Consider the following 25949-nt stretch of genomic DNA (forward strand, 5'->3'; position numbering starts at 1 on the left):
ATCTTGCCCATTTGCAATAACAAGGAAACATCCCTTCCTTTCCTCTGAAGAACCATTTTATTTGCTCTCTTTTGACTCTAGCATTCAGGAAGAAACAGGTTGATTCTGACAAATGACAGTAATTACAAAATCTATGCATCACGCCTAGAAATAGACACTGTGTGGTAACTTACTTTTCCCTCATTGCAGAGAGCCTGAAGAACTCACCATATATTGAATGAAAATGCAAAAGACTACAAAAATAAAGATAATTGCATTATTTTCTTCTCAAGGTACATGCTGTTGAAGAGTGAAAAGTGTGTTCTTTATGCAGATGTGCTGTTTTTTTTTTGTTTTTTGTTTTCAAATATGAGGAGATTATTCAGGACTCTCCAGTGCAGCGAAATGACCTTGTCTGGAAAATATGAGTCACTTTGAACCTTAAGGCCTCTGAACAACATGAATTTCCTTTCTCAGAATTGTGAACTTGGCAAGGGTGCAGGAGCCATGGCTGAAGTTCTCACAGCGCTGAGCCAACGTGATGCGTTTAAGCGGAGTTTGGAGTAAATAGAACTGTTTTCTTGAGTTTGTGAAAACCAAAATGATAGAACATTAAAGCTGGAAGGGAATTTGGAGTATATTAAATGCAGTTCGCATATTTTATAATTTAAGAAATTGGACCTTCCCAAATGTAAGTGACTTACGTAATATTTTTGAATTTAGCATGAATTGCAGCATGGATGTGTGCTAGAGTAAGATTTGACTTTACCATATGACCTCCTCCCAAACTAGCATGTGCTCAGAAATCTCATTCAAAGCACAGTTAAAGATCTGCTAATTCCCACTCTATGCTAAATTCTTGACTTAGCCAAAGACCAGGCCCTTGTCCTTAATGAGTTTAGAATCAAACTCAAGAAACAAACTTATGGTAGAGAAAATACAAGGCACTGGATAGTGGGAGTTGCGAGGTATTGTTCTCGGTTCAGAACTTATTATTACTCCCCAGGAATATTTAATTATCTTTGTAACTGAGCCCTCTGGTCCCATCTTTCCCCCGTCTTCAGAATGACCTTTCTGAAATCTGTGTCTGACCAAGCGTAGCCCATTGGTAGCCATGCGTGCTTCCCAGGGCCGATCAGGCCCAGTTCTTCAGTGTGTTTGTCCTTTTGTACCCTGCCTGCTCCCCACCCGCGTGTCCTCCTGCGCCCCTCCGCACTCCTGCCGAACCGTCTCACACCATCAGTGCTCCCTGCCTGGGTCGCGCCGTTTCATTCTGATTTCTCGGTGTTAGTGACTAACAAATTATTTGAGTGGGAGAAATCTCTTCCGGGTGTCTGGTTTCCAGCTGTTGAACCTGGGACATGGCATTTATTGGTATGGTCTCTAGGAGTCCTTCACACACAAACATTCAAGGACCCTGTGATGAAGATCGTGACAGCGACGAGGATTCAGCATACAGGACAGCTTTATCCTTGGTGTGGTTAGTTGGGAAGACGTCCTATGGGGAGATAAACAGAGAGAGTGAAAGAATATATCAGGAAATTTGCCACACGAATTACTTTATTTTTCAAAAGTGCTTTTAGGGTAGCCTAGAAATGATCTTCTCACACTCCAGAAATTTATAAGCAGTGACTCCACACCTCTGCTCTTCCTCCTGAGCCGTCAGAGCCTGCCCCTGGTTGCCCTACAGAACATCTCTATTGTGACATTGGCCACCATGCCAACAATGAGCCATTATTTTATCCAGGGTGCTACAAAGGCCACCATGAAGGGGAGGCACCAGGAAGTGTCATCAGAAAGTCCCTTACTGGGCTCACAGTTTCCAGTGTCCTTTATTTCAGGGTTTCCAAAATTACAGCCCTGTTCCTGGCCAGTCTGCTTCCTTAGGCTACCCTTCCAAGTGGTCCTCATTCCTTTTCTTCCTGCCAGGAAATGCGGCAGTGTTCTCTGAAGACAGGAAGTCCATCAGCTTCGAAAAACTGCTTGATTCTAAGGATACTGAAGAAAATTCCTCTGCTGAATTAATTCTTCCACCTGTGAAGGAACCTTAGCATCTTTCCAGCTGATCCCTAAGGTATGTAGTTCCCAGCTTTCAGGTTTTCATAAAGCGACATCTGACTCCAGTTCTTTTTCCGATGAATAAATTCCCTGCCCATAATTCCCTGAGTCCTGCAGTATACTGTAATCAGTTTATGCAACCTACCATACAAAATCTACTTAGCTACCCACGAGTATATTTCATCAGTTGTTGATTTATGAATGTTGAAGTTATGCTCCAGTCACCATCTATCCACTATGGCTTTATCATCTCCAGTGCAGTAACAGTCTACTCTTAGCAACACAGTCTAGCATTTGAAAGTCCCCACCTCCCATCGGATTACCCCATTAACCATTGTGTTCCCCAGGCTATAGAAATTTTAAGGTAATTAAATGTCTCCCAACAGTCCTAGGCCTTTGGCCATGGACTCCTATTAGTCTCATTTGTAGCGGTGAACTCCTTGAGAAGCAGTTGTCAAAACTCCAGACTGAGGTTAGAGCAAATGTCAATCACCTTAACCAACGCAACCCCAATGGGGAAGGGATTGAACCCATAATTAGAGGGCATGTCCAAACTTTTGGCTTCACACATTCCCCACTGACCTAAAATTCTTCATATAATTTACCTCTCTTCTTCTCTTGTGATAGTCTCTTTCTTAGCAAGTTCATGAATTTCCATGGTTTCAACTTTCGTTGAAAGTTAATGACTCTTAAATGCCTGTACACAACCTGCAGAGATCCAAAATTCACCAGGTTAAAGCCGTACTCTCTACCTTCCCTTCCACTCCCATCCCTTCAGCATCCCCATTCATCCAATCTCAAAAAACAAAGGGTCATATTTTTGAAATTTCTCTCCGTCAAGTACAGATCCCTCCTTTCTCATTTTTTTTTTCATTGTTGGGATCCTGGCCAACTTGTAGCAATGAAGAAATATGAATCTGGAGACAAATGGACTGGTACCACTTTGGTCAATTCACTTAAGCCAGTTAACTTGGCCTTCCAGCTTCCTTGTCTACGAAACACAGATAACAAGAGTATTTACTTCATACTATTGTTTCAGCAATTTAAGGTACTAACACATTTAGGTTTTGAAGATAGTGTGTTGCAGGGGAATCACTCAATAAAAATCATCTCTTACACTTTCTGAAATGTTTCTCAGACTTCCTAACTTCAGTTTCTTCTGTGCAACCAATCTTTCTCACCAGAGTAAGGGTGGTATTTCTAAAACAAAGATGCGATCAGCAGCCTCCTCCCCCTTCACATGTCTATTGAGCATTTCTCACGGTGTTGGGTCTTCCCAGTGTCTCATCCCAAGCTTCTCACGTCCTGGCTTTGACACTCTGTCCACTTTGCCCAGAAAGTGTCTTACTCTTCCAACTGGGCACGTCACTCGTGCTAGAACTTGTGTATGATTTGCTCCCACAGCCCCTTCTTTGACTCTCAAACTCAACTTGTCTTTCAAGTCCAAGCACAAGCTTTGTTTTTTTCCATCACACCCTGACCCTCCCCTGAGCCAGAATTAATTTTTCTTGCATTTAAACTCACACAACACTTTCAGCATAAATTCTTAGAGCACTTACCACAGCAGGAATTGCACTATGGTTGTTGGTTTATACTATTGCTTTCTCTCTCTGTTCTGACTTTCCCCATCAGAATGCTAGAGATGCCAGCCTGTCTGTGTGGGGTCACTCACTGTCTGTCTGGCAGATGTTTCCTGTTTATGGGATTATGTATATTTTAATCTCCTTTTTCATACATATCCTGGTATTTTTCATAGAACTTTGTGAACAATACGTAGAAATAATAGAATTCTCCTAAGTGGGTAGGAGAAGGAATATCTGATGAAAGCTGAGATGGGGTGGCAGGAAGGGGCAGCAGTACCACTTGAAGATGTATTGCCTGTTTTCAACTTTTTCTATTTTTCCACCTTTGAGCTCAATTCTAAAATAAAGTAGCTTGTTAAATTTATAATGCACTTTTGGATCTTGAAGTAACCTTATGAGGTAGACATTGCAAGTAGCATTTTCATTTAGCAGGTGAAAAAGCTAGGTTTCTAAGAGGTTGAGTATCTTGTATAAACTGATGAAGCTAGACATTGATAGAGATTAGAATGAAACCAGGCTTTCCCCATATTCCAGGTACCACGTGGATTGACGATCTGTGGGCCCAGATATACACAAGGGGGAGGAAATGCAGACTCAGCATAAAGGCTGTTCCTTTCCAAGTAGATTTTCGTGGGCATCTGTAGGAAAACACTTAGATGTTCTTGAGCTGTGTGTTCAAAGAGCGCTAAAACTATCAAAAGGTGAAATGATCAGTCAGCAAGTCTACTTTTATTATTTGTTAAATTATTTTTTATTTGTTAAATTATTTTGACTGCATAGACAGCGTATATGGAATATAAGGGATCGTTTCTCCCTAACAAATTATGCTTATCCTTCAAAACCCAACTTAAGGTCTGTCTCAGCTATGAAAATTCTTCTGATGGCTAGAGCCAGCATTGACATTTCTCTCTTCTGAAATTGCAAGTGATCTATCACAGTGATGGTATCACAGTGAATTACACAGAAATTGCATCGTTCTCTTATTTTCAAGCAATAAAATCATGACGTTACTTTTGCTTAATAAAGGTAAAAAAACACATAATTGCAGGCATCATATCTGATTACCTAATACAACCAATAGATGTTGCGTCATAAATAATTTATCTGGCCATTTTTCCCAAAGCCCTGGACAGAAAGTTCCTTGGAATTTTGTAAGTGATAGTTGTGTCTTTCTTATTTGTGGTGTAATCCTGGGGCCACACCTGAGTTTATGCTCAAAAGGTCACCCATGATGGGCTCTATGTAGTTTCAGGATGGAGGCTGGTCATGCTGGAAAAGCCAGTCATGTTATTAGAGGGTTGGGGCTTTGAGCCATGTTACATCAACCCAAATTCTCAACCTCTAAAGGGGGAAATGCGGTTGAAGACTGAGTTCGAGCACATGGCCAATGATGAAATCAGTCATGCTTACGTAAGGGAACATCAGTGTAAACTCTGGATGCTGAGGTTCAGGTGGGTTTCCTGGTTCGTGAACACACTGCTGTGTCTGGGAGGGTGATGTGCCCTGATTCCATGGTGAGAGGATGTGAGAGCTTTGTGCTGAGGACCATCTTGACCTCATTGTATGGGTATCTTCTTTTGGCTGGTTCTTATTTTTATCCTTTATAGTAAAATTGTTCACGTAAGTAATAGCATTTTGCTGAGCCCTGTGGGTTGTTGTAGTGGTAGTGGGAACTGCCAATTTTGTAGCCAGATGGTCAGAAGTGTGGGTGGCCTAGGAACCCCAGGACTTGTGATCAGTGAAGTGAGGACAGACTTGTTGGGGGTCTGTGCCCTGAACCTGTAAAGTCTGAACTAACTCCAGACAGTGTCAAAATGGCAAAATGGTGATGAACTATGGAAAAATCAGAATAAGCTTTTATTTTTTTCCTTAGTGATATAGTAACTGAAGACAAGATAGTTTAGGTAACTTAATTACCCAAAACCAAACAGCAAATGTGGGTGAATTAGTGCTGGACATAAATTCCATTGCTCTTATCACTACATCATGCCTTCAGTCAACACTGCATGCTAGCTTTACAGAAGTTAAAAGCATGGATATACATTTTTTCCCTTTATTTGCATCTGCCAGAGAGAACAGTATATGTCTGGACAAATACAGGAAATAAACAATATAAATATTTCTACTGACTACACTCATGAGCTTTTACGTTAAATGTTTTTACATACAGAATCCTTGCCATGGCTGAGACCGCGCTGAAGTTGAGAGGACACATGTAAACTGAAGAGAGAACAGGATGAAATGGGTGTAAGTTGTTGGCAAGTGTGGGAGTAGCCAGTCCCCAATTTGTAGCCAAAGTAGGTTTTCCAGTGGGAGAAAAGGCTTTGAAAATATTTGTGAAGTTGTCTTTGTGTGCGACTAATCTTGTGTGTATTCAGAGATACTGAGACTCTTACGTGGCCTGTTCCCTGAGAATGGTGTGCCGCATCAATAACGGGGTGCTATCTACTCTGAAAAACCACGACTCACCCCAGCCTGAGTGTGTATGACTCCATCTGGACTGTGCACCGTGGAATTCATCCTCATCAGATAGACGGCCCTGGAATGAGATCACCTACCTGTTCTCCAAAGAGAACTGAACCATCTTCGGGTGGAATCGACAGTGGTCCCAGGAGCCATTTGGATTTGATTAGAACAGATCAGGCAGAAGCACAAGGGGTCGTCATCATCCTACAAACAGGGACTGTCTCCTTGAGGTGTCCGATCCCCTACTGAATCCGCTCCTATGATGCTAGGATAAGAATGTCATTTGAATTCACACAACCATCTTGCCCTTAGAGATAGAAAGAACACCCCTGAGAAATTAGCTTCCAAAGAAAGCTGTCTCAAGCAATTTCTTTTTGTTTTTTTTCTGTAGACTTCCTCAGATGCATTTTTTCCTCTATTAATCTCGCACTTGTACAAATTAGCAATATAATTATGTACACGCTGAACAATAGAATCATTTCTTTTACTTCAATCATCTGTTTTCCTTTTCATGCCCTAGTTGCCAAGGCCCCATAATCTACAATCCTGGCATTTCTTTTTCATTTTGTGAGTCAAAATCCATCGTGTCTGAATATTTTCAAGACCGGGAATATGAAAGGTTCATTCTAATCATTGATCAGCCCCCTCCTAAATGAAGCTCAATTATACCCCATAACCATTGCTATGATTATTGATGGATTGATCTCTCAACTATTAATTAAAAATCTTAATTAAAGTTTTTTTTCTGATGTTATTTAAGCTAAAATATAATGATTATGCAATTTCCCTGGTTGATACAACATGTCCTTCTAGCCTTATGGTACAGTCATAGTCCGGTAACTATGAATCACTCACTAGTTGGATCTAAAAATGAGTGAAATAATCTCCTTCATGGAACCGGTGGTCACCAGTGGGGAGAAGGAAGGGGGAGGGGCAGGATGGAAGGGGAGGATGAAAAAGTGCAAACTATCAGATATAAAATAGGCTACAAGGATGTGTTGTACACCATGGGGGATACAGTCAATATTTTATAATAACTATAAATGGTGCATAAGCTCTAAAAGTTTGTGTATCACTATATTGTCTACCTGTAGCGTATAATATTGTACATCAGCTATACTTCAATTTAAGGATAAAGTATTGTAAAATAAATGCATAAATCAATAAAGTTAAAAAAAAAACCGGGGGGAAAACATTAAAAAAAATCATCACCTTCATACGCACTTTCTAGTCACATATGCATGTGAATGGGCACACTCAAGGTCACAGGTAAAAAGGTGAGAAGAGGAGGCAATGAGGTAAAGTTAAATACAATACAGATCCTGGAAACATAGACAGAGATGAACTTTTTCATAAATCTAATAGACTGGAATCAAGGCAGAGACAGGACAAGAAAAATTAAACACACGTGACTTTCACATTTCCCATGCACCACCAACCTCCCAGCCTTCCCCATGTGTGTTTGTAGGAGAGAGGTTGATTGCAGGTATATAAAGCTGACAGTGTGGCCTTCAGAGAAGCCTGGGTTTGGTAGAAAAACTGATCTGAAACAGGGAAGGAAACTAACACATACTCAGTAGAAATCATAGTCTGAAGACTTTGAATCCTTCACCAGTTTTAATTCTCTCAAGCACCCTAAAGGAATGTCCATTTTATAAATGAGGAAATATAATCAGAGGAGTTGAGTGGACACCACAGATAACAAAACTCCTAATTTTTCATAATATTCCCCATGCCCTTGTCAGATGTGCTGGGTGAAACAGAAACAAAAATACTTGTTGAACTGAAGAGGGCATTTTTGGAATCATGTCAATGGGCTTCAGAGAGCAGGGAAAACTTGTGACTTGGGCCAAGTGACATAAACATTTGGAGTCCAGGGTTCCTAACCTGTATGTTGGGAATAACACATCTCTTGTGTGATTTTCCTTTTCAGCATTTATGACAATGTGTGATACACAACGTGCTCTCCGTGGCTAGCGTGACAAGCTCTTATCAATACAAGATCTTGTTTGCTACTAAATGCACCCTTTCTCTAAAGTTACTACAACTTGTTTTCAGTCCTGGTGCTGCTCCTGACCACTGTCTGATGCTAAGGAAGCTTGCCCACAGTCACATACCCTACCCTCCATCTCTGGACTTTTGGTTCTCATAGAATGTTGACAGAAATCCCACGGACCAGCCCTCGGCTATGATGAGGCCACCAAGGCCCGGAGAGGATTAAGGCCTTGACTATGGAAGCACCGCTAATTACTGACAGAATCAGGTCTCTAGGCCCCCAGTTCAGAGAACTCTTTCCACCACTCCACATTGTCCCTCAAGCTAACATTTGCCCTACATTTTGTACTGGCTTGTCATGAGGATCAAATATGATTAAATATGGGAAAGTGCTGTAGAAAGTGCAAAATTATGCATGAGAGCAAAGCATTACTATTAATGGGCTTCTTACTTGGCTTTTTGGGGTAGAAATGAAGTGTCATTTAAAGTGGCTTTAAAGAATTTTTTTTTTAACTATGAAACACTATGAAGTCGTCTTATGATGTTTTGCCGTATGAGTGACAGACTTGAAGAGAACTCAGTGGTACACATTTCACCTGTATCATGTGAAATTCTACCGCAGGCAGGATTCTTTTCTGACATGAGTCTTCAGAAGGTGAGACCAGGAAACTCTGTTAAGGGGCTGGAGAAGTAAGATAGGAACGAGGAAGAAACCAGTCAATGATGTGTTATTAAGCATGTTACTACATTGGGCAGCTGGCTCTTCACCTGATTGGAGACACCAAGTGTTGGTTTGAAGAGTGTGTATCAGAGGTTTTCCATGCAAAGTGATGACCACAGTATTTATCCACAAATTCCCATCAGCTCTTGCTAAAGGACATCTCCCAGGAGGCATCAACTCACCCACACCTTGCTTATGGGATTGAACGGGCACTTGCAGGCAAAGAAAACTATGTAGCAAAAATTTCCCGGTGCATCTAGTTCAGATTGGTCCACTTGCTTGGAAGCCGTTAAGTGTTGATGTGATATGAGTCTTAAGTATCAACTTCTTGTATGGCTGTGATCCTCTAGGGGAAACTGAGCTCTTCTCTTTCAAGGTGCTTTTCAAGCAAACTGATCAGTACACACTTTGTCCTTATCTGGGTCAAATCACAGAAGGACTGTATAAACAGGGAGTTTGCTTAGGGTTGAGAACAGTGAAAATTATATTGATAAATGGCAAAGAAGCCTGGGCTCATGAGGACCAGATCTGCTGTTTCCTGTCCCTCATATCCTGTTTCCTGAGCAAATATTGTGTCTCCCAAGACAAGACAGTTGATGGGACTGAAATAATAAGCTGGGGAATGAGATTTTGCATTGCCACCACCAGACCTTTAGTCTCCCTTTCCTGTGGATGCTCAAAGTCCTCCTAATGTCCCCATCTGTCCAAAATACCTCACCAGAACTGCCAACCAGGGTTATTTCCCTCATTGTTTCTTTCAAACATTTGCATCCTTCAGTCTTTGACTTTCAGTTAACTCTTAGACAGAAGAACAAAATGAGACATTTATGCATGCAAAGACATTGGCGTTAGGTAAGAATTTGTAGTATTTCTCTTTCCAGACGTCTGTGAATTTGTACAGTGGATTCCCAGAGGTCTGTAAAAAGAACTTGGAAAATTAAGGCACAAAGTCTGAAGGTACCGGCTACTCTGTCTACATCTATGACACTCTTGAAGAGCACAGAGCAGTGTGGCTTGGAGACTTTTTTTTTTCAAGGTAGTTGATTAGGAAAACCACAGAGATTACAGAGTGAAATCTTTCCCTTCACCTGGAATTCCTATGGTCTATCGCAGAGATGACCCAGAAGAATCTGTTCAGTATCTCTTCCTAAAGTTGGCAATACCATCCTTTGCTCATTATTTATTTCTGTTAAACATCTACACATACAGCGTACACTTTCCATTTTTTGCTGTTCCTGCATGAGTGATACTGTTACCCCACAACCAGATTGTAAGTTGCTTGGGGACAAGAATTGTCTTTTGTTTACTGTGAAGTAGTGCTAAGCCGTCAAAATTTGCTAAACCCAGGTTGGAGCTGAACATGAAAACACATGAGCTCTTTTTGGCTGATTTAGCTCGTTGAGAAATCAAGCCTTCAATTTCAAGAGGACAAAAAGACTTACTTCAATCTTGCCATAACTTTTTTTTTTTTTTATGATGCTCAGTTTGCAAGGCAAGTTGTGGAACAAGAGTGTGGAACTTTGTCTTTCCCAGAAGCACCAGCCCTGTTCTGTCCATCACATGAGCATCACGTGACTTCCTGGAGCAGGTGTGTGTTCCAGAGTCAGAAGATCTGAGCTTAAAACGCTGCCCTGCTGCTTCCCAGCTCCCTGGAAGTCTCACCTCCATTTCTTTGCCTGTAAAGTCAGCAGATGCTCGCTCTAGCCCTCTCATAAAGTTTTATAGTTTCAAATAAAATAATGAACGTGGAAGCAATTGCCATAGTGGAGCACTTGTCACACTTATTATGACTGTGAACTCTGGAATCACACATGGGGTCAAATATCTGCCCATCACTAGCATTCATGCAAACTTTAGCAAATTGCTTACAGAACTCTCTCTCCCTCAATTTTTCCTTTCAAATCAGAATAATAATGAATTATTTTTTTTTCAGAGAGTTGTTTTGATGATGAAGTGGGGCCACTGCAAAGGGCCTATGACATATTAAATATTGATCAATGTAAGCTGGTTTGTTTTTGTACAATTTTTGTTGTCATTATCATTATACATGTCCAAACAAACATATGACATGATTATACACATAACATTAATATCATTGAAAAACATTGGATTTCAGAGACCCATGAATTGGCATCTTATTCTGGTTTTGTGAATTACTTAATATAACACCAGTGAAGTTCAGCCTCCTGGACTCTAAATATCAAAACCACGTGCACCCTCACAAGATTTCCCGTGAGTGTTAAATGAGATACTGTACATAATCATATAGGAAGCATCTGGTAATTCACTGACATTAAAAAAACTAGATCATCTTTCCTTCCTATATTTTAGATACAGGGATGATTTTAAATGCCTTGAAGATTTTGCGGTAGCCTTACTGAGCTTTCTCTATGAAGCTTTTTCAGTTTTCCTGGTATGATTCCTCAGGCACGTAAATGTGAGTAATTTAAGAAATATCAAAAATCACAAAGCACAGCTATTTGTTAGATACAGAAGTAGTAAAGAAAATTACCCTGGAAGTGTGTCTCATTGCTCCAACATGAGGGGTAAGTATCTGATAATTGATGGATGATTGAGAATTGCCATCAATGGTCAGTTTCTTTCACGGCAGATGGACTGGATGTGCCCAGCTGTATGATCTCTCACTGGGCAGGGCTGCTGCTGAGGAAATGCTACGCAGTTCATGACAGGTTTTGGACAATCTATAAAGTACTAGTTAATAGATAAAAAATATGATCTACTTTATAAAATCACTGGCGTCAGACGCTCAAGTTGTTTGTAAAAGATGCACAGATCACTAATGGGCAGAGGATTCCAATTATCAGAGATTCGGATCTAAATGCCAACTTCCAAGATTTAAGTGACTTCCGGTGAACAGCAACCTCTACAGGGCAGATTTCTGGTCTTTCAAATGCCCAGCTGGACGCTGAAGGAAGGCACCAGGGTCCGGAACCGTCAGATCCCCTTTCCCGATTCACTTCTCGGTTCAGAATCGCCCTGTTGAGGAATACGGCTGAGGATATGTCACTTGGCGTTTTCCCAGCGTCGTGAAGACTTTTGATTTCTCATCGACTGTGCTGTTTCCGTCTAGAGCTCTATCTCGCCTCTCACGTGTCCAGAACCTCCTGCCAGTGAAGTGTTGCATCCGAGTGGTGGTGTCCGATAATTGAAGCTTGCACACGGCTCCCCCAACCCCATCTCCCAGCACATATTCATATTGTATAGGAAACTTTTAAACAGTTTTATGAACATCCCTGTTTTGCAAAGCAAAGAGAACAGCCGAGAACAAAATCAACATTGCTCACTGTTGTTCTTGCAACAATACACTCTTCTGTCTAATGCTCTTGGTGGTCGTCAGTTGCCACATTTGGAGTCGTGGTCTTTAACGACATCCCCTTTATCTCTGTCTGCCCACTCCTGTCACAGACACTCTATTTGTTTCGTGGGTTTATTCTTAAGTTAAATGGAAAACTTGACTCTCTCTCTCTCTCTCTCTCTCTCTCTCTCTCTCTCTCTCTCTCTCTCTCTCTCTCTATATATATATATATATATATACTCAAATACAATATATACGTAATTATATATGTAATCTATACTTAATATATATACTGAATTATATATAATGTTGTTACTATTTTATATAGTAACATATTTTAAGTAAAAGTCCTGGCTTTCATTCTTGAGCTTCTTGTTGATTACGTTGTAAACGTAGAGCCTGCTTGATAGCCTCACCAAAGGTTTTGTTCTCTAAGAAGGTTTTGTTGCAAGACATCTCTCTTTGGTAACTCACATGGAAATCTACCCAGAAAACCTCAAACCCACACCTATAGGCTGAATCCATTGCAAATGGTGGGGCTTGTTGGCCTATAGGAAAATGACACAAAAAATGGTGGATCCACAGCCTGGAGACTTATTATCGCATCAGAGTGTTGGTGGTCCTTCTGCACCAGTTCAACGCCTTATGCCTTATGCCCCATAACAGCTTCCATTGGTGTTTAATTTTAATAACGAACTCAGTGTGGTCCTTGATTGGTACTCCAAGTTTGAACCACACTTTGAACTCCGTGTATTAAGTGCCTTTAATATTTTTCAAAAGGTTGACTGCATGGTTGGGTTCTATATTCTCTTTCCCACTAGCAGACATTTCTGGTCCCCATTATACACCTATTGAAGTGTCTACTTACCACCACTCACCAAATTTTTCCAAGTTATTTTCTCCATCTGTATACTGAGATATTTTTTTTCCATTGGTTGCATTCTATCGCTCTGGTGTTGACACCTAGTTGGTTGTGTTTCCTTTTTTTTGGCTTGTTGACGCCTTTCTTATTTCTGGGCTTCTATCCGGGCAGTTGTTCCTAGTCATTTTCTTGCCCAAGTTGTCACCAACTAATCTCCAGTACTGCTTTTTCGTTCCTTCTGTCCTGGCTCTCATCAATCCTATACTAAATTTTTAATAGACAGAATATTAATAGTTCGATTTTTTTTTCTGAGTTTGATGTTGTCAAATGTCACTGGTAAATTCCCACTATGGGAATGCTGTAACAGAAGAAATTCAGTCGGTTTAAATTCTGAGCGTTTCTCAATATGCTCTTCTTCTGTGTCTCAGCATTCCGCTCTCCATAGTTAGAGATGAAAACATGCCACCTCACCACCCAGCCTACCCCCAGCCGCGCACAGCAAGTCATTCACCTGCCATCTCAGCTAAGCTTTTGTCTCTTCACAAAGATAACTTCCCCGACAAAGAACAAGTTGGTGGAAAATGCATGAACAATCCAGATGATGCTAGGTAAACACCATGCAGTAGCCTCAAGCAGCCATCCAAGTCTAGAAAAAAGGGAAATATTTTGATTGTAATCTTCTCACCCGAAAACAAACCAAAACAAAAAAAAACCAAAAAGCAAACACACACACACACATTTTTCACTGAGAAATAAGTAGATAAGTTCTTTACATATTCTTTTTCTTTAAAGGTTTTGAGATGCATTTTCAGATGAAATATTCTCAACAGCTTGAAATTTTACCTTCATTTAATATTTATACTTTACTAATAATTCACCTCTGTTAGTTTCTTATATTTCTCCCTCCCTCTCTTTTTTTTTTTCTTTTTTTACCTGGAGGAAATGGGCAATTGAAGTCTCCTAAACAGATTCTCCAGGGCACAGTTATGACTGTAGTGGAAAAGAACCACTCTGGACCAGGAGAGGAATTCTCCCCCATCTCCAACATAAATAAGGCCATGATTTTTCTCTGTAGGTTGTGGCAACCCTTAGTCACAGTCTGCCCATATGGCTGTTTGATGTCATAACACCAGGGAGAGGTCTAAAAAAATGATCATGCAGGAAAAATCTTTTTCAGTGTCCTCTGCTTCATTCACTTGAATGTTGACACCATTAATAACTCAGTAGCTCTTTATCCACTAATTACCCAGCACGAGAACAAGCCTGAAACTTATACACTAGCATGCTTATGAAAGGGCGTTCTTATTCATGCATGGATTTATACATTAATCCACTGAAATAAATACTAAATGCCTACTGTATACTCTTCTATACACTCTGATTGCAAAGATGGACAAGTTCATTTTGTATGCAAGGGATTCTATGAGTGACTTTTTAAAAATAAATTGGATATTTGAAACAAAATTATAGAAGTTAATAGTTAATAAGCTGCCTATTTCAGGGATATCTACATTTTAGAAAGCAGGTTGCAAATGCTTATCTTGAAAGAGTATGAAATTATCAGACTCCCAGGAAATAAATGCAGAACAGTGGAAACATGCTCCTGTAACCCCTTCATGCATCTCAAATTGCATGTGTTGGCAACTTGTAGAGCCAGCTTTATATATTTTGTAAATGGCTAGGTAGATTTCCTTTTTTGTTTTTTCTTTAAAAATGCATTCAGAAAATTTAGTTGCTGATACATCACAATGAATCAATGAGCTGGCACTTGGTATCCACCTCATTGTGGACATTGTGCAAGGCCTTCAAATGGACTGAGTGGACGGAGGCTCCAGAGTGTGGACCTCCAGCAATACTGAGATTTAGCATTTCTGCATCAAGCACTGTGCTAAGTTCTTCCTGTCTGTTACCTTAATTTATAATGTCAATAAAACAGTCTTTTTATTTCTTCACATTTTATGACTAAGAAAAGTGAAAACTGGAGACATTAGCAACAGAGTGATGGAGGCATAGCTAAAGACTGCCCAAGCTGTTAAATGGAAAACCTAGGATTTGAACCCATTTGTACCTGATTCTGCAACCTGACTGTGAACTATCACACCATATTTACCTGATCTATTCAAAACATGGTGGGAGACAGGTCATCTACACAAAGGAAAACTGTAGCCAACAATAAAAGAAATCAGAATAGGATACATGCTCCCTAATTGATCTGGATAATTTGTAGTATGAGATTCATCAGTTGTGATTAATTTTTTTTATTCTCTCTTGTTTTCTAACATTTCCTACAACAGCATAGACTACTGAGAAATATTTGTTGACTCGATTCATTATTTAATATTATAAATTATGTATAAAATATTGGAGCAGATTTTTTTTTTCCATAGTGGATGTATGGGTGATCCTCGTAAGGGTGATCCTATGGTTGGGAGCATAAAGTTCCTGTTTGTCAAGAAGACAAACAAGTAGAACATTAAATAATAATATCAAACATAAAAACAGTTCAATGGGACAATGCAATTCATTGCACGTTGCAACATATGAATAATCGGCAACCATGGCCTGACCATCAATTATTACACAACAAAAAATAGAGGAAGAAAATGACTCTGGGCTGAGAAAACTTTGGTGTGAAGGAGGTATGGCCAGAGGGTAGAGTGTGAATTGTACTTAGGTGAGTTGGATTATCCGTGATTCTTAGTTCAAAATAGATAGGCACGTTCCACTGTCTTCCAGCATTTCAAGAAAAACAAATGGCTCCCATTTGCTGGAAAAACAGAATCATCTCAATTGACAAGTGTGACTCTGATTTATGACTTCTCTCAAAATCAAACTCACCTTCATAAAGGAAGGATTGTCACAGCTTGAATATACCCTTCTGTGTGCAGCAGGATACAGTACCAGGGCACAATTTTATTTATATGTATTTCACACAGTTTTGAAGAGAAGAATCAAAGGGTGCGTTACTTCGCAGATACGTCCTGAAGGTTTCCGAGGCTGCTACTCAAAGCGTGGTCATAAAGTAGGGTGATAGCCCTATAATGGGTGGCGCATCCTTTAACTAGTATCCTTTCTAATTCCAAAGTCATCTCTTCCGTTTGTCTCATTTTTAAGACTCCAACGATACTCAAAATTTCCAGCTCTACACTTTCAATGACTTTACCTGCTAACTTTGTAAATGGACTGGGTTCATGTTTTTAAAACAAAATGAACAAATTACAAAAATATTGTTACTCAAAAAGGACCTGGTTGAAACAATTGAGAAAATAATGCCGTTTCTAGTCTCTGGATTGTACCATTAAATCATGAAGGTGGATAACTTGTTTTGAATTTTTTTTTTTTTTTGAATTCTGTGAAGTCATGGCAGAACCACAAGAGGCGTTAGGGGGTCACTGTTCCCAGCCTATAAAGACCAGAGGAATTAGTCATTAATACTGAATATTTGAGTCATTTAATGGGTAAGCAAAATTTTATGCAAGAGGTTCTTCTTACGACCCTTCAGATCAAATACAGCAGTGGATTCTTTCTCTGCCTATATACGAAATACACCCTGTCTTTTCATGATTTAAAAAAAAAGAAAAAGACTGAAAAGTACTCCTTGCCTTTCTCATCTCCAGCACATCAGCACGCACGGAGGCTCCATTTCCTCCAAGTTCAGAGAGGGTTTCCTCCCCGGCACCTCCACCTGCCACACAAGCCCCTCACAGCTCAGGGAGAGACACAGCCTGAAACACACTGCCAGGCTTTGAAGACTCTGAATAGCTCTTGTCAGTCAGGAGCCTGCATTTCATGTCTCGGATTTTTCCCAGGGGGCTTTGATGTTAATCCATTCACACTTCTAACACATCTGTTCTTCAGGCTTTTTTTTTTTTATCTTTTCTGAGCATTCAAATATATATATGGGGGGAAAAAACCAAACCAAAACATAACAGAAAAACTTTTGGCTGTCATTGTGCAGTTTCTGAAAGGAGACTTTAATGTCGAAGCACATTCTGCCTCCCCTCACTGATACACAGCTCCAAGCACAGAGGATGCTGTGCATGAGCTGTGATGTTTCTAAATGTGCTACCCTCACACGAAGGTCAGATGGCCTGGATGATGGAAATAATTAAAGAAATCACCTAAGTATCTGGTAAAAGCATGCAAACATAGCTTGTGTTTTTTTGCCATGTGCTTACTCCAAGATGTTGAGCAAAAGCAAGGACTTGTAAGGGTGATCCTATGGTTGGGAGCATAAAGTTCCAGTCTGTCAAGAAGACAAACAGGTAGAACATTAAATAATAATATCAAACATAAAAATAGTTCAATGGGACAATGCAATTCATTGCATGTTGCAACATATGAATAATCAGTAACCACGGCCTGACCATCAATTATTACACAACAAAAAATAGAGAAAAAAAATGACTCTGGGCTGAGAAAGCTTTGGTGTGAAGGAGGTATGGCCAGAAAGTAGAGTGTGAATTGTACTTAAGCTATATATTAAGAATATTAGGGAATGAATGTTTATTAATCAATAACTAATTTTATCTAGCATTGATGAGTTATATCTCTTTTGTTGGTAGACATACTGCAGTTGCTAAGATAAGTAATTAAGGCTAGCTTTAGCCCTCAGCAGGCTTGCAGTTTCTAAGAGTAAAAAAAAAAATTTTTAAATCAGAATGGTGAGCTAATAATGTGCATGATAGTCTTTATATTAGCAGGGTGAAATATTCTAAAAATTAATACCAGGGTACTTGTTCTCTTTTAATACACTCTTTCAATCCTATTCTTTTGTTGAAAAGTAACTACTCCTATCCTGATAAAATAAAAAGAACAGCTCTGCAGACTGCGACAAAGTGCCATATTAGATCTATTACATGAAGTTAAAAGGAGGCTATTGTCAGTGTTATCAGTCTTTCTTCTCCTTTCACTGAATGAAACATGGAAAAATTTAATCTATGAAATGCTTTGCAGAACCTTCTGTCGTTGCTAGAGAATTTCAGCATTAAGCATACAGGCTACAATTAGCAATGAGCCTTGCAGAACCTCCTGTCTGGGATTAAAAGTAGTTCAAGAGAAGTGAAATATTGAGGAATTTAGAATCAGAAGCTGAGCAGCGTTTTTTCACGTTAGTATGAAAGGCTAGACCTTGACTGACGTGGAGAGATGATAAAGAGGTGTATGTTCATACAATGAGAAAATTTTGACCGTAGCTATCCAACAGTAGAAACCCATTATGGGAGGGAAGGAACATACATCCCGCACATGGTCGTAAGAATGCCTACATGAATGAAAGCTTGCTTTGGAAAGCTCTTAGGACTTCTTCCAGCGCTGTTCAAAAACTCTATGATATAAGCATGTCATTTTATGCACGATGAAGAGAAGATGTGAAAATGACTTTCTTGACTTGGAATGAGGGTTGAATAGGAGTCCTGGTGGCTATGCAGGGTGTGTGGGGGTGGTGAGAGTTACCTTCCATAACCCTTCAATTACCATGGTTAGATAGGTAGGTGGATAGATAAATAGATGACCGATTATGACATACATCACAGATACACATCTATTCCCCTCCTGCTAAGCACACAGCAACTTCATAGTTCTTCCATTTAAGTGATGAAGACACCCTTACAGCCAAGCAGCGGTCAGTGTGATGTCCAAGTCAGCTAAAGGGGAGGGACTGGAAACTCAGGGACCTGCACCCACATTCTCATCAGTCTTTTTTCCCTCATTAACTTCTGTCAGCCCCTTAACATTTACAATTTCCCACATTATTTCTTTTATAATACGCACTTTGGCGAGAGTTTTTATCATAAATGGGTGTTGAATTTTATCAAATGCTTTTTCTGCATCGATTGAGATGATCATGTGTTTTTTGCCCTTTCTCTTGTTGATGTGATGTATTACATTGATTGATTTGCGTATGTTGAACCAGCCTTGTGTCCCTGGGATGAACCCCACGTGGTCATGATGTATAATCTTTTTTATGTGTTGTTGGATTCTATTTGCTAAAATTTTGGTGAGGATTTTGGCGTCTATGTTCATCAGTGATATTGGCCTATAATTCTCTTTTTTTGTAGTGTCTTTGCCTGGTTTTGGTATCAGGGTGATGGTGGCTTCATAGAATGAGTTTGGGAGTGTTCCCTCCTTTTCAATCGTCTGGAAGAGTTTGAGAAGGACTGGTATGAGTTCTTCTTTGTATGTTTGGTAGAATTCCCCGGTGAAGCCATCCGGTCCTGACTTTTATTTGTAGGGAGGTTTTTATAATAAATGACTGAAAACAAACAGAATGTGGATACATTTAGCTACCACTATGTCAAACATCTGGATACAACAACAACAAAACAAATTTAAAAAAATGGTTCACCTGACATAGCAAGATACTGGTTTACAGAATGCCAAACCCTCATTGAGTCTAAAGTTACATATTACATATTTACAACGTTAGCTTTAAAACACAAGCAATGCTCATCTGCTCATTCGGTTCTGGTATTGAAACATTAAGGTGTTCTTTATATGGTATCACTTTTTCACGAAGTTAAAGAATTCAGCCCTTCGAGGGTCTGTTTTAACTTATGGTGATAACCTGTAAACTCCAGTCTAACCTCTGGCAGCTAATTGGTAAACAAAACAATGAGAAGGTTTAAATATTACATTAGATCTTGAATTACCTTCAACCCCATTAGCACATTGTATTGTTGAGCAGTGATTTCAGTAAATGAGAATTCTGAGCAGAATGAAACACAGAAGACCAAAACATAAAAAGTACTAATCATACAGATTATCCAGCACAGGCACTTAAATTACCACTGCAGTTTTACAGTTATTATCATACCTCCGTAATCCACGTCCCTTTACAAGGCTATTCAAGCTATAACACGGCAGGCAGTGCATTGTTCTGCTCTTTATAAGGTGCCTTGAGTCATGTTATATGGCACAAGACTAAAGGCAGAATGACTTAAACCACCCAAGAAGTGCACTAACCCCTAACAAATGCACAGCCTGGAGTGTCTTATTGCTGTTATGAAATGAAATTCATACATTAAACTAAGAAAAATTGTCAGACCCAGAGCATTTATTGGGAATAATAAACATGTCCGTCTATCCACTGATGCATTTTTCCAGCCTATAGGATCCAGAAGCGATGGTTCCAGCCCCACAGGTTATCTACTGTGTCTGAGATACAGACTCCATCAATCTTGCTGGTTTCCGACTTCCCCAGCCATTGCAAAAAAGACCCATTATACCAATACCTTTTAAGCTGGTAGATTTCTTTCCCTGGTCTTCTCCTGGCTTCCACTAGGTTTGATTTTAGTAATGATTCATATGGGCTGAAAAATAATGTCATGTCCAACATGCAATGAAAACGCAATTGCAGAATACAGTGAAAAGCAGACTTGAAAAGGAATGTGGTTACATTGCCTGTTTGGACCGTGGTAAACTGAGAGTAATGATGAATCGGGGATGTGTCCAGCAGGAGGGAGGCACTCGGGGGAGAGTACCAACAGCCGCGAGAGCTGGCTTGATTCAATCCTTTTATTGATGGCCTGGACGAGGGAGGGAACCACAACTAATGAAAACAGGAAGCAACACTAAATTGGAAGGTGTTGCAAGAGCTATAAGGACAAAACACACACACACACACACACACATCCAATTAAAGAGGTTAGAAATGTCAGCAAAAAAATAACCCACTTAAATTCAGCTTGGAAATGTACAGACATATTCTTCAAGGGGAAAAAAAATAAAATCAAAACATCCAAACCATGACTTTGCTAAAGAAAAAAAAATGCTATCAGGAAAGAATCCAAATTTAGATATCCCCCAAATGAATTTCACAAGTGGCACCAAACGCCTAGTTTTAATGACTCTCCTGTTTCCTTTTGGGCATCTTCATGTTGTAACCCAAGAGACTACGACTTCATTTATTGTAACTGATCATTTATTGGAAGCCTTTATAACAATACAGTTTATTTTGCTTGGTATCCTCAGTGAGAAATCTTTTCCTTTTTGTATGTGTGTATATATATATACATATATATATATTTATATATTATTATATTATATTATAATATATTATATATAATAATATATTATATATTATTATAACATATATATATTATTAAATTATATAGTCAGTTTACAATATTGTGTCAATTTCTGGTGTACATCACAATGCTTCAGTCATACATGAACATACATATATTTGTTTTCATATTCTTTTTCACCATAAGTACAATATGTTGAATACAGTTCCCTGGGCTATACAGTATGAACTTGTTCTTTATCTATTTTATATACATTAGTTAGTATCTACAAATCTCGAACTCCCAATTTATCCCTTCTCAGCCCGTTCCTGCCCCAGTAACCATAAGTTGGATTTCTGTCTGCGAGGCTGTTTCTGTTTTGTAAATAAGCTTGTTTGTCTTTTTTTTTTTCTTTAGATTCCACATATAAGTGATATCATATGGTATATTTCTTTCTCTTTCTGGCTTACTTCACTTAGAATGACAATCTCCAGGTCCATTCATGTTGCTGCAAATGGCATTATAAATCTTATTCTGATTGTCAAATCTCAAAGTCAAGGCTATACAAATATCTCCCATAAAAAGAAGCCCTCATTTCTGGACAACAGTATGTGTATTAAAAGAAACAGAATATAAGCATTACACAGAATGTACACGTGGATTCAGAAAAAAATGTAATAAAAATACGTATATGTAAACAATAGTCATTTACGAGTTTACATTGTACACAAAATATTTTTAAAATGCACGTGTGTGCGTGTACAAAAACTCCTCTTTAGGGTTATTTAAAAAGCAAGTTCCCTGAAGTTATGTTTAATATCGTATATGACATCCATCCCATACGTACCTTCATACACATGACTCCAAAAAACAGCCAGGAGGTTGGTTTTAGGGACTGTTCAGAAACCAGAATTTTGTGTGCAGTGAGGAACACTCTTCCTCCTTAATATAGAACAAAACCATTCTTACCCCACATAGGAAACAGTAGGGGAGCTTGCTCATAGAAATGTGTCTGTTTGACAGTCACCGAAGAGTAAAGGATGCCATTCTGGAACTGTCTTTATTGAGGGTCAAGAGAGCTTTATGAGGCCACTGACCAGGAACACAATCCATGGCTGATGGGATAGAAGCATGGCCCTGTGGTTTGCAAACCCTGGAAGCTATAAATGCAAATTCCTCATTTTATATATGATGGAAAGCAGACCCTCAGTGGAGAGGACTGAGTTTGGAACGCAGGGGTCCCTGGCTTCCTGCCTGCCTCCCCTGATGGGGGTCTGATTTATATGCCTTCAATCCGTGGAGCACACTCTTCAGCCCCGTCAGTCCTGGGAGGAGGACTGGGACAAGAGAGGCAGGTCTCTGGAGCCAGGCTAGAACTTGAGGGACCTCAAAGTTGTCTTCCAACTGGACTGACCGCCTTATGGTGTTGTAATGATGTGCCATTCAACTCCTGACCCTAGTCTTTCAGCCCTCTGAAATGTTTTCCGGATAATGCAACTGGAAGCGGTGAGAGGAATCAATATAACACAGATCATAAACTTCATGGCCAGGTGTCTGGGTTTGGATTCTGGCTCTGCCCCCACGTGACCCGAGGCAAGCAACTGAAACTCTGCGTCTCCTTGCCCTTCCCTGAGAAATGGCGATCAGCTCAGAGAGTTGGAACTCCTAAGTGGGTTCACCAAAAGCTGTTCAAAGGCTGGAGTGCATTTTTAAAACCACCACAGCATCCAGGACGCTGCTTCTGTATCAGCTGTTCTCAATCTACAATGTAGGAACCTCATTGCTAAATTAAGATTTGATGGCTCTGCTGTCTTTGTAGGAGTGTGCGTTTAGGGGAGAGTGACGAAGCGAGCGAGGAGGGGCAGCTTGTGCCACTGAAACGCAAAACAAGTTCCAATTAAATCATATGCCTCTTTATTTGTAGAGTGTTACGTGTCCGTGTCATTGTCAGACCCATCCTCCTCTTTCCGTATTAGCCTTCTCAGCCTTTTCTCCGATATCTAAGAAGTGAAATTGCAGATTCACGTTGTTATTTATTTTTACTTAATTTTTTATTTTATTATGCAGGAAAGTCTTAATTGCTTAGGATTCTAGAGACATACATGTTTTTATCTCTTTCTGTCTCTGGATCCAAGATCTTATCAAAACATTTTCTTTCAAAAAGATACTTTATTTCCTGAGGAGTCCTAACAATATCTGGTAAACCAAAGTGCTTCCCTCTGTGTTTCATGTGAGTCATTATGAACATATCTAAGAAAAGCCAATGCCATCGCTTCATCTTGCTCTCCCAGTGATGAAAGCATGAGGGATATGATCAGAATAAAGAAAGAGAAGCCTAAAAAGTCAGGTGACTTTCCCAGGGTCACACAACAAGTTTGTGATAAAATTCAACATGCAGTGTATTTCTTTCTCCTATTCACAGTGGTTTCCCTGAGATGTTCGGTCTTTGAAAATTGGATGCTATCTACACAAACTGATCTACTCATTTAAATAAAACCAGCTAGATCTTCTCCTAACTGTCATCAGTAAACAAACAGCCAAATTAGCATCCAAAACTATTAATTGATTGAGTTTGTCAACTCACTAAACAGACCTGGCAATTTCATCTAAAGGGTCAGATGAGCGGAGTGTGTGTTAATGGTTGTTTACGGAAGAACACTCTTATTCACCACTCCATAAAATTATATATTTTTAAAATGTGTTTCAGGCTCAGAAGCAAATTGTTGGATGTCCACAGAAATGTTGTTGCAAAATGAACGAATTTGTCACCAAACAAGAAACACATAATCAGACTGGCTGAATGCACCCTAATTAGATCTCAGCCTCGGGTTGACACTGACACGTGTTGAGCCACGTTCTCAGTGAGATGTAGTCTCATTATACGGGTGGTCGTGGCTATTGCCTTTCTGCTTTTACAATTTCACCACATTTTGACACGTACTTCATGTTTCTTTTCTTTAACTTCAGCCCAAGGAAGTGAGATGGAATTCTAAGTCATTCACGGAAAGGTTTAGCTTTTAAAAACATTGAAATGCATCATAGTGATGCAATGCGGTTACAACATTTAAAAAACAAACGTTTAACTAATACCAAGAAAAATAAGATCGGAATTCTAAAATTAAAACCAAAGGCTCACATTACATTGCCTAGTTTGGCTAAGCAATTGGTCATGTTGCTTACTTTTAATTCTCAAATATTTAAAAGTAATTCTCAATCTTGTGTTGGGTGTCATGAAGTTAAATGGAGTCATCAGGTATGGAGGAGCCTTGATGGTTTTCAGGAAAATAGGTACCTCGAGTCCAAACAAGGGGTATCCACATATGTGGGACAAACTCGAGTACTCTTAAGAGAAGAGTAAGTCAAGATGAAGGGACAACTGGACAACCTTACAAGAGCAGGAGGTCTAGAAGTCACATCTAAGAAAGTGAGGTGAAAGATGAGTGTGTGAACACTGCAGAGAATGGGAGAACAGTGGCCATAGGGAAGAAACGGAGGAACAAATGGAAGTAAAAGCATCATGTCCTGAATCAGTGGACCTTGGGAAATGAGTGTGTGCTAAGCCCTGATTGGCTGAGAGCACCCACATCTGTGGAAACCTGCATCCAAGGATAAACACGTAGCTGATCAGGGACTCACACGCTGGCGGAGATGGGTGGTTTGTTAGAGAGCTCCCAAACCCCCTTACTCTTTGTTTCCAATAAAGGAAGATTAAATCCTTGCAAAGTTTCAGATTCACGTGTATCACTCTAAACTTTGGGCTGACCCATTTCTGTTATTCCCTAGTAACTGTACAGATATAATTATGAGATCAAATTTGACTTGTAAGTCAACCCAATGTTTCACGTCTTTGTCAATTTAAAGACCAAATGGTGGTTGCTGCATACACTTAGGGGTGTAGATTGTTTGTCTTTTTATAGTTTCTCAATGGAAGTCAGTCCATGAATAGAGGCTATTAAGGGTTATTAAGGGATGAGTTTATACTGAGGAAAAACTAAAGATCACAGAAGAACTAGACCAGCACAAGGGAAAAATAACGAAAGAGGAAATATTAGAGAAAATATTATTTAAAAAATATATTGCATTTAAGGGCACAGTTTCATTCCACATCAGAGAAGTCAATGTTGTGGATTATGTATATTTCTACTGTATTCCATGAATGTGGACCATCTCACAACAGGTGCACATTTGCCCTCCAGGTACGTTGCCTCACATGTATTATATTGAATTGTTTCCTTTGCAAGTCAGAAAGAGAGAGATGACAGACTGTAAAACAGATACTGGTAAAATCTAGATAATGGCTTGCAGTGTAGAGTCCTGAGTCACCTTCACAACAGAATTTCCTGAGTTCTACGTCCACCTGAGAAGTGGCTTCACGGTGGTAATTAAGAGGTCCCTAAATTTCATGATCAATTACAGAGAAGGAAAATCAGTGGCTACCTGGGAGCCTCGGTTCAAGCATCTTAAACCCACCAGGCTTGCAGGTTACAAAGGAGACACCCAAACGGGCCAAACCTCCTTCTAAATATAAAGTGGCCTTGTATTAAATGAGCAAAGGAAAAACTGCAGTCTTATTCTATGAAGAATTCTGTTGCAACTGACTCAGTGTATCGAAGAATCCAGCTCACGATAGAGAACACAGTGAAGCGATACATCTTCAATTCCTTCAGCGTCCCCTTTGGCAAGGAGGCAGAAGAGTGTTCCCACTGCAGTTTACTTGGTTGGGACTAGAAGACCCCATCAAGAAGGCCGTTGACTCCTGAGAAGTGTGGTTTCCGTTTTCAAGGCCATCACTCATGTCCTTTGGTTTTCCAACTCTTTGCAAGAGTGATGTTGAGTAGAAAGCATAGCAGAAAGCAAAGAAGACTCCGAGGTGTCTTTGGTTCATGGAGGTTCCTGACTTCCTCGGTGCTTGTGGGCAATAAGTAACCATGGATTATCTCATATTCCAAGCATCTTAAAATCT

General features: G+C 39.7%; 1 long non-coding RNA gene across 1 annotated transcript; it reads left to right on the top strand.

Annotated features, from left to right (window-relative positions):
• The first annotated feature begins 1764 nt into the window (after positions 1-1764).
• Positions 1765-6453, top strand: LOC140688983 (uncharacterized). The gene is made up of 2 exons (XR_012063821.1): positions 1765-2053; positions 5791-6453. It is a non-coding gene; the product is annotated as an uncharacterized lncRNA (long non-coding RNA).
• Positions 6454-25949: the final 19496 nt, after the last annotated feature.

Source organism: Vicugna pacos, chromosome 24 (genome assembly GCF_048564905.1).
Source record: "Vicugna pacos chromosome 24, VicPac4, whole genome shotgun sequence".
Classification (NCBI taxonomy): domain Eukaryota; kingdom Metazoa; phylum Chordata; class Mammalia; order Artiodactyla; family Camelidae; genus Vicugna; species Vicugna pacos.